This window comes from Prionailurus viverrinus, chromosome B1, assembly GCF_022837055.1.
Source record: "Prionailurus viverrinus isolate Anna chromosome B1, UM_Priviv_1.0, whole genome shotgun sequence".
In the NCBI taxonomy this organism is placed as follows: domain Eukaryota; kingdom Metazoa; phylum Chordata; class Mammalia; order Carnivora; family Felidae; genus Prionailurus; species Prionailurus viverrinus.
In genome coordinates this window covers 168,456,530-168,466,570 of record NC_062564.1, presented here as the reverse complement: position 1 = coordinate 168,466,570, position 10,041 = coordinate 168,456,530, and positions in this window count along the sequence as shown.

Below are 10,041 nucleotides of genomic sequence, written 5' to 3'. Positions count from 1 at the left end.
TGTGTGTGATACTTTTGTTACTTGAAGATTTGTTAATATGATTTGCAGTGATTTCTTTTCTCTAGATAGATATTCACACCCATACCTGACAGTGTATTTAAAATTTTGTATTCTTTTTCTTAAAGAAATCCTACTCTAAATTGGAGTAAGCTCCAGGCACTATAAAACCATGACCTCACAGCACCTTCAGTGCATCATACAAAGTAAAGAACTAAAATTGTGGCTCACAATTTTTGCTTGCCCTAATCATGCAGTGACTCTTAGAGACAAATCATGGGAACCAATAGTTGCTATGGAATGGAAGCCAGTGCAGGATAAAGATGCGTAACAGAGTAATACTGCATTATGAAGTTCATAATACATGTAGACAAAAAATTAATGCTTAAATTAGCACAGAATATAAGAGAGTGGTAAATGAGCTATACAATTGTAGGGTTATTAAATTGTATGTAAAGTGGCATAATATTAATTCTTGATGGACTTCCTTGACATCTTTGAGTATCACAAGGCCCCAGAGGCCTAGTCTTGAGTTCTCCTGCTCTCACTAAAAATGCCTCCCACCCAGAAACATCTCCCTGCCTAGGTGGTTCCTCCATCAGCTGGACCCCTTGCAACTTAACAGGTCTTCAACCTAGTATGTTTTTCTCTTCCCTTTCACAAAATTATTCAAACAAGCTAAGTATATCTTCCCATAAGGTCCAAGGGTCACCCACATTCTTGTCACTACAAAGCCTGCCTCTCACAGCCCATGCTGCTATGCAACTGCATGCAATCCCTGTAGCACTGCATGACTGGCTGTAGTTACCTTCCCTGAGGCTGTGAGTGAATGTGACTAAAAAAAAAAAAAAAATCTTGCCAATCTTATGTATCCAGTACCAAGTATCATGTGTTTGGACACTATGTATTATTTAGGGCAGCAGATCCTATAATGGAGTGAATAGGGGGTGATGAGAAATAGTGGCAACAAAATGCTATGGCAAAAAAATATTTGTTTGATTAAAGAAAGTAAGGAAGGAAGAAAACATATTGGACAAATCAAAAGCAAACAGCAACATAGTAGAACTAAATGAAATCAAATAAATTATAATAAATGTAAACAGATTAAATGTTTAAAGATATAGATGTTTGATTTGATTAAAAGTGATAATGAATTACAAGAGATATATTTTAACTTTACTGATAAATATATGGCCAAAAAGATCAGTAGGAGTATAGGACCCTCTAAATGGGTATTTATAAAATAATCTGGGGTGCTTGGGTGGTTCAGTCATCTGAGTTTCTACTTCAAGAAGCTAGAGAAAGAAGAACAAAATAAAAACTAAGGAAAATAAAATAATAGTAAAGATAGAGATCACTGAACTAGACAAAGAAACAATTGAGAAAAATCAATGACATTTGAAATAATTTCTCTGGAAACATCAATAAAATTGATAAATTCCTGTTTAAGTGGTTAAGAAAAAAAGACTGCACAAAAGACAAATACTAGAAATAAAAAAGGGTGCAAACTGAGATCCTAAAGTTGTAAAATACTTAAGGATTATTATGAACCATTTATGCCAATAATTTGGCAATTCAGATGATATGAACAAATAATATTGAAATAAAAATAAATAAAAAATTAAAACAGTTTCATATTTGTAAAATTAATCATATTAATAACTTAAAATTTCCCCAGAGAAACCTTCAGGCCTAGATGGAGTCTATTAAACATGAAGTAAGGAAGGACCAAAAACCCCTCAAACCCTACATTGTACCATACATAGAAATTAATTCAAAATAAATCATATGACTATGATTAAAAGCTCTAATTACAGCTGACTCTTGAACAATACAGGAGTTGGGGTACTGATCCTTCCATGTAGTCAAAATCAGTATAATTTTTGAATACCCCAAAAGTTTAACTACTAATAACATCTGTTAACCAGAAGCCTTACTGATGTTGTAAACCCTTGATTAACACATATTTTGTATGTCAAAGGTATTATATACTATATTCTTAAAGTAAGCTAGAAAAAAAATCAAAGTTAAGACAATCATAATGAAATGCAAATACATTTACAGTGTTATACTGTCTCAAAAAAACTGGAGTATAAGTCAACCCACACAATTCAAACCTGTGTTGTTTAAAAGCAAACTGTATGAAGTTTTTAGGAAAAAAATAGTCTCCTGATCTTGGAATAGGTAAATATTCTTTAGGAATCAAAAATCACAAATAAAAGACTACAAATAAGATTTTATCAAAATATCTCATCAAAGGTACCATTAAAAATAAATAGGTAAGCAGCTGGCTGAAAGAAAATATTTGCAATGTATATATCTGACAAAGGATTGTGTTCAAAATATGTAAACTACTATTACAATTTGATAAGACAAACCTCATATTAAAAAAGGCCAAAGGGGCGCCTGGGTGGCTTGGTCGGTTAAACATCTGACTTCGGCTCAGGTCATGATCTCTCGGTCTGTGAGTTCGAGCCCCGCATCGGGTTCTGTGCTGACAGCTCAGAGCCTGGAGCCCGTTTCAGATTCTGTGTCTCCCTCTCTCTCTGCCCCTCCCCTGTTCATGCTCTGTCTCTCTCTGTCTCAAAAATAAATAAACGTTAAAAAAAAAGTTTTAAAAAAAAAAAAAAAAAAAAAAAAGGCCAAAATTTTAAAAAGACATTTCAGAAAGGAAGATACACAGGGCAAATAAGCATATGAATAAGTTCTCACCAATAGCAGTTATTTAGGAAATGCTAATTAAGCTACATGAGATTTGATATGAATGGTTAAAATTAAAAAGACTGATATAATTAAATGCTGGTGCCAATGTAGAACAACCAGGAATTTCATACACTGCTAGTGGGAGTGTAAAATGGTGCAGCCATTTTGAGAAAGTTTTGCATTTGCTTAGAAAGTTAAATGTAAACCTCTGCTATCACCCAGAAATTCCCTACTAGGTATTTACCCAAGAAAATCATATATATATATATATATATATATATATATATACACATATATATATATATGCATAAAAACACTTATCAGTAATGTTCGTAGCAGTTTTACTGAAAATAGACAAAAATTGGGTATAACCTAAATGCCTTTCAACCAGAAAAATATATAAATTTAATGTGTTATATTTATATAATGAAATAATACTTACACATACAATGACATATATACAACTTAAAAATAGTAAATGTAGACAAAGAAAAGTACAACCTGCCTAATTCTGTAGGGAGCAAAATTTGCCACCCCAAAATGTGTGTTTTTTGGCCTTTAAATTATTTTAGGTTTATTTAAAAATATATATATATATTTATTTATTTTCTGAGAGAGCGAGAGTGCATGTGCACTGGAATGAGTGGGGGACAGAGAGAGTGAGGGGGAGAGAAAATCCCAAGCAGACTCCTCACTGTCAGTACAGAGCCTGACACAGGGCTCAGTCTCACCCTGAGATCATGACCTGAGCCAAAATCAAGAGTCACTAAACTGACTGAGCCACCCAGGTGCCCTGACAAGTGAACCTCTTAATCCTATCTCCTAATTAACCCACCCCCCACCCCACACTCTCCTCCCCTCTGGTCACCATTAGTTTGTTCTTTATAATTAAGTCTGTTTTTGATTTCTCTTCCTTTGCTCATTTGTATATTTTTCTTAGATTCCACGTATGAGTGAAGTCATATGGTATTTGTCTTTCCCTGACTTATTTCACTTAGCATAAAATTCCTGTCTATGTCCCATTGTTTCTGTATGACCCAGCAAACATTTGTTTACCATTTACTCTTTTTTCTTTTTGTGTTAAAGTTTATTTATTTTTAAAGAGAGAGAGAGAGAGAGAGAGAGAGAGAGAGAGAGAGAGAGAGATCATACCTAAGTGGGGAAGGGACACAGAGAGAGGGAGACAGAGAATCCAAAGTAGGCTGCTGTGCTGAAAGCAGAGAGCCCAGTCTGGGGTTCAAACTCAGAAACCTGGAGATCATGACCTGAGTTGAAGTTGGACATTTAACTGGCTGAGCCACCCAGGTACCCAATACTCTTTCATCTTTCTATGAGTTGCTTTCCTTCCTTTTGGAGTCCAGGCTCCTACCCTTTCTCCTTAGTTAACAATGACATATGTACCCTATTTTGCTTTACTGTCTTTGGAATTTCTCTAGTTAATGTGGATTTTCTTATGTATGTAATTAAATTTGATTTTCTTCTGTTAATGTTTTCTTCATGCCAATTTCTTAGATGGGCCGAAAGAATCATGAAAGGTTGAGAATTTTTTTCTTCTTCCCAACAATTCCATATACATGAATTTTATAATAGAGAAACCTGGTGTAAGAAATTGGAAGAGTAGTAGTCTAAGTGGTGTGGAGATTAAGAACAGTATGAGCAGGAAGCTTCATGGGCTCATGGAAATATTTTTATTTTAGTATCTATGTGGTATGCATAGATGCATGCACTTGTGAAATGCATGCAGATACTAAGTTTAGATCTTGGCATTTGACTATAAATTACACCTTATTAAAAACTGTTTTCTATTTTATAGGTCAGTTTTCTGATTTTTGTTTTCATTTAAATCAATAATTTTGAAGTTAAGATCTCCACAGTCTCTAAGGGTAAAATGGTTTTAGTGCAATTAAATTTCATTTGCATGGTCTAAAGCACGTCGTAGAAAAAGTTTATGATCTGAGAGTATATGTTGTTTTTGCTTTGAAGTGTTCCATTGTCTGACTTGCGGAAATATTCACAACATGTTTATTTACTTAGTTTTCCATTAGGAAAATGAAATGTTCCTTTTTGAGGAATGGTTTTATACTGCTGTGCACCCGGCAATTATCACTATTCTAAACAAACATGCTTTGTTGGTTTAATCCCCAATTCTAATACAGTGCTATACTAGAAATGATTATACAGTGTGTAAGCCTAATACTCTTTCCATCATTTTATGACACTTGGACTTCATGCATTTTGAGACAGCGTTCTGTTGTCAAATGTAGTTTTCCCAATCAGCCCATTGTTTGAAGGACCAGCAAAAGGGAGCTATTATGACAATTTGGCTGAACTCATGGAAATTTCAGCCTGGCCCAGATGGTGACACTCAGCTGTTGTGTGAAACAGGTAAAGACACCATTTAAAATGCTACTGGCAGTTTTCCTGAGCCTTGACAACAACAGGTGTTCCAGATTTCCTTTTTCTAAAATACTCTCCAAAATTGCAGATCATATGGCATTATGTTTATTTTGAAAACAAAGGGAACTTTTTCCATTAGAGTGATAAGTGATTTTGACTACTTTAGTCATATTATTGTTGGAACTCTACCTCTAAACTCTATATGATTGAGGTAGGGTGACATGTATTTTTTCACTAAGATAAGGCTATGTAAGGAATATGGAAAATTCTATTTATTAGTCCAGCAGAGCTGTGAAAGTGATAGACCCTTGGCATATGATACAATGGCAAGAGGGGGCAGCTATGGACTAGATCTGCTAAAGTGCTTTGATCAGACTCAGAGGGGTTTTTGTTCTTATATGTGTGTTCACTTCACAGTCAAGCACTGAGCCATGTCAATTTTGCACAATTGAATTATATGTGTCATTTTAATCACCAAAATTACCAGCACTATTCCCGTTATCTGGGTCATTAAGCTGACTGAATTAGATTGACTACCCTTGGTCTGATTGCTCACTAGGAAATTGATCTTCAAAGAGATAATCCTGACTACTGTGATAACAAACCATGATAATGTGATGCCAAACAGAGGTGAATTGGAAGCTTCTCCTGAGACGCTAGAGTTTTTGCTCAGGAAAGAGTCATGAGAATTTTTAAAGTCCTTATGGAAATTAACAAAGTAAGAGTTTGCCACTTTTATGGAATCATTGCTTAACACAAGAAGCTAGTTAAATAGTTGGATAAAAATATGAACAATCCCTTTCAGTTCTTTTAATTTTCTCCTTTTTTAGACTCACTAATTGTGTGCAGTTTAAATAAAATTTCAAGAAAAGATTTCTTAGACTACTGGGTAATTTTTACTTCCAATCTCAGGGAGGCCAGGAAAAAGGGGGGAATTAGTAAAATATAACCCAACAGGTGTGGTGACATAAAAGGATGCTATTTGGAGAAGTATTTCTCCAGACTTGGAAGATGTACTAATAATAAATCTTTCATTTCCTGGTGATCTCTCTCAAATTGCCATTTTCCCCATGTCTTCATATACTTCTTCACTGCTGGTTTGCTGTGTACATCCTCTTACTTACTCAGGTATAAGTACTGTTTCTGTTCCTGAAAGAATCCATCTGCCATTATTGTGTGAAAATTTTGTCTGGTGGAGCAGTTATTATTAGTCTTTCATCCTTTTCACCTTGGATGCTCTTCCTGCATGTGGATATGGATGCTTTCCTCCTGTGCTTGTATCTCTGGGGGCAAATAGACTGTGTGACTCTGGTATTGAATAATATACCTTGTGCCACCAGAGGGAAAGAAAGCACATCATTTGTTCATTACTTCAACAAATAATTACTGAACCTTCCTATATGCTGTAAGTTGCAGTCATATATAATACTCTTTAAGTTAAGTGGCCATTATTAACTCCTATAACCATAAAGTAGAAGACCTTTACTTTTCCTTTTTTTTTAAAAAAAGTGTTTTATTTATTTTTGAGACAGCACGAGTGAGAGAAGGGCAGAGAGAGAGGGGAACCGAGGATCCCAAGTGGGCTCTCTGATGACAGCAGTGAGCCTGATGTGGGGCTTGAACTCACAAACTGTAAGATCATGACCTGAGCCGAAGTTGGATGTTCAATCGACTGAGCCACCCAAACACCCCAGAAGAGCTTTTCTAGAAGTTCTCAGTTCCAGCTCAGACCAAGGCTTTATTTCAGACTGTAGCTCACAATCAGATGTAGTACATTCTAGTTATCTGTGCTAGAAGAGCACATGCTTTTTTTGGAGTTTAAGAGGGTCTGAGTGATGCCATTCCTCTTCTCCACTTGAATATTGAAGTAGTTAAAAATATATAAACTGGAATAAGGCAAATATAGACCAAAATAGAACCCTTTCTAGGGAAGAAGTAGATATTAAGATATAGCTTATATCTGCAGCTAATGGGATGTGGGCAGATTTACCTACTCAGTTCCAAGGCAGAGGCAATCTCTATAAAATGTGTAGCAGGGAGGATTCAGCAAAGCTGAATTCCACTGGGAATAAGGCCAAGGGGTTAGAGGAGCTTCCATTGAAAGGAATTTGAAGAGCAGAAACGACACACTTCAACAGAATTTACTACAACCGCTTTTTCTCTACCCATCAGTAGGGGAGGAGAAACTTCCAGGAAACTTACATTTCCCTTCTTAGGCACTAGTCTTTTTTTTTTTTTTTCTTTTTCTCAGCTTCCATTTAGAGTTAGACATTAATTCTATAAATCATTCTCTGGAAGTAGCATTTAAGCCAAGACATAAATGATGCAAAGCAGCCAGAATTGTGAGTTAAGGGTAGAGCTATGCGGGTGGATGAAGCAGAAAGTGCAAAGGTTCCTTAACAGAAGGCCAGTACTGCAGGGGCACGGGGGTGGCTCAATCGGTTAAGCATCCGACTTCAGCTCAGGTCATGATCTCATGGTTCATGAGTTCGAGCCCCATGTTGGGATCTGTGCTGACAGCTCAGAGCCTGGAGCCTGCTTCAGATTGTGTTTGGCTCTCTCTGCCCCTCCCCTGCTTGTGCTCTCTCTCTATCTCTCAAAAATAAACATTAAAAATTTAAAAAAAAAAAAAAGGAAGGCCAGTATTGTGGAGATAAGGCAGTAGAGACTGGCACTGGCCTCTTATCAGCCTTCTTATCAGAATTAGACTTTGTTCTACCCAGGAGATGAAGCCATGGGAAGCTTCTAAACAGGAAAATACCAAATCTAAGGATCATTTGGCTATTAAAATTTTTTTTTAATGCTTATTTATTTTTGAGAGAGAGACAGAATGCGAGTCGGTTAGGGGCAGAGAGAGAGGGAGACAAAGAAGCTGAAGAAGGCTCCAAGCGCCGAACTGTCAGCACAGAGCCCGACGCGGGCTCGAACTCACCAGCTGTGAGATCATGACCTGAGCCCAAGTCGGAAGCTCAACTGACTGAGCCACTCAGGCGCCCCTCATTTGGCTATTTTGCAAACATTTTAAAAGAGGACAGTGGATATAAAGACTGTTGTATGAGTCCAAGTCAACAGTGGTGATAGCTTGGACTGGAGTATACCAGTAGAGAAGATACAAAGTGATGGATTAGGAATATATTTTAAAATTAGAACAGATCAGAAAATAAATTGCATATAGTGTATGAGAGAAAGAGAGGGCTCAAAAATACATGCCAGGATTTTGGTTTAACTGAGTAGATGATGGATCTATTTACTGAGATGAGAAAGACTTATGGAAGGATAGACGTTTGCTGTTGTTATTGTTGTGGCTTTGTGTGTGTGTGTGTGTGTGTCTGTGTGTGTGTGTGTGTGTGTGTGTGTGTGTGTGTTGTGTGTCTGTGTGTGTATATTTTGTTTTGTTTTGTTTTCAGAAAACCCAGAACTCTCTTGACTGCTCCTTTTTGGCTTTTCAGGTTCATTTTTAAATATCAAATATTCAAATGAGATTGGGTTGGCACTTTGATGTATAAGTCTGGAACTCAGTGAAAAGTCTAGGATAGGAGATGCAAATTGGAGAGTCATTAGTATGCTGACGATATGATATTTAAAGTCATAGGACTATAAAAATAAAGTCATATGATTGAACTAGATCCCAAAGGCAGAGGGTTTAGATAAGACCACAGGTCATAAGTCTGGTTACTTCTGTATTCAGCTACTTGCCCTAGAGTTGGTATAACATTTTTGTCTGAAACCCTTTATCCCACTCTCTTTTAGTAGTTTAATATATGCATCTCTTATGGTCTTTGGTCAGTTATTATAGGAAAAGAAACTCCTATGGAGGTAAAGGGAAGTTTCTGCTGACATTTGAATCAAGGTGGGTTAAAAACGTTGTCACAATTGCTGAAATTTATTTAATTGTCTTTGTAGGTAATATCCAAATCTTCAGATATCTTTATATTTATTATATTAAAAAGTATTCTTTCCAAAAGTGGAAGAAATTTCAAGTGAAGTAAATAATTGCTAGTGCCATCTGGGGGATAATTTTCCCCACCAGTTCCCTGGAGAGCTTAGCAATTGTTCTTCCTGTTTATTGAATCAGCTAAATAATATAATCATGACCATATCCTAAGGGGATTTCAGCAAGTTGGATTCACTATAATATCCTGGATAGAGAAAATGAATATTCACCAGCTTTAGTAAGGATTAGCTATACCTCCTACCTTTTGGGTAAAACTTAAGAGAACTGACATGTCAGTTTGCATTTCCAAGATATTTTAAAATGGAAAAAAACAGAACAAAATCTTATAATACAACAGTTAACTAGAAAGGAAATCTGCCATTCTAAAAATAGACATAAATAGGTAGCTTCCTTGCCTTCTGTATTCATCTTCCTGAGAAGTTATTTAAGTAGTTATACTGACCAGAAATTTGAAACTGAAACTTTCAGTTTAAGAAGGACCTTTGGTTATTTTAAAATAGTCAGAAACATTATTCCCAGGTGATATGCTGTAGGGTACATTTCACTGGCCTGGCTATCTATGTTTCTTGTTGTGGCCTAAAATCAACACCAACAAAATCTATGTCCTAGGGCACACTATTTAACTTCTTTGAAATCTGGTATCAACATCTGTGAAATGTAATGGACATGGTCATTTTTAAATGTCTTTATTCATGCCACTTTATATTTTAACAGATTTTAACTTATGAGGGTTATTCTAAATATAATAAGTGAATAAGTGGGTCTAGTGTATTCTGTGCCTGACAATGCTTTCCACATATCTCAGTGAACAGCCCTAACAACCCTATGCTTTAAGTACAAGTATTTCCATATTAAATGTAAGAAAATGGAAGCTCAAAGAGTTTAAGTAGCTTAGAAAGTATATACTTTCTAGATTTATGTAACTTCCAATTCTATATACTCTTCCTTATCAGATTTCTACTTTAGGCCCAAAGAGTCAAGATTATTTT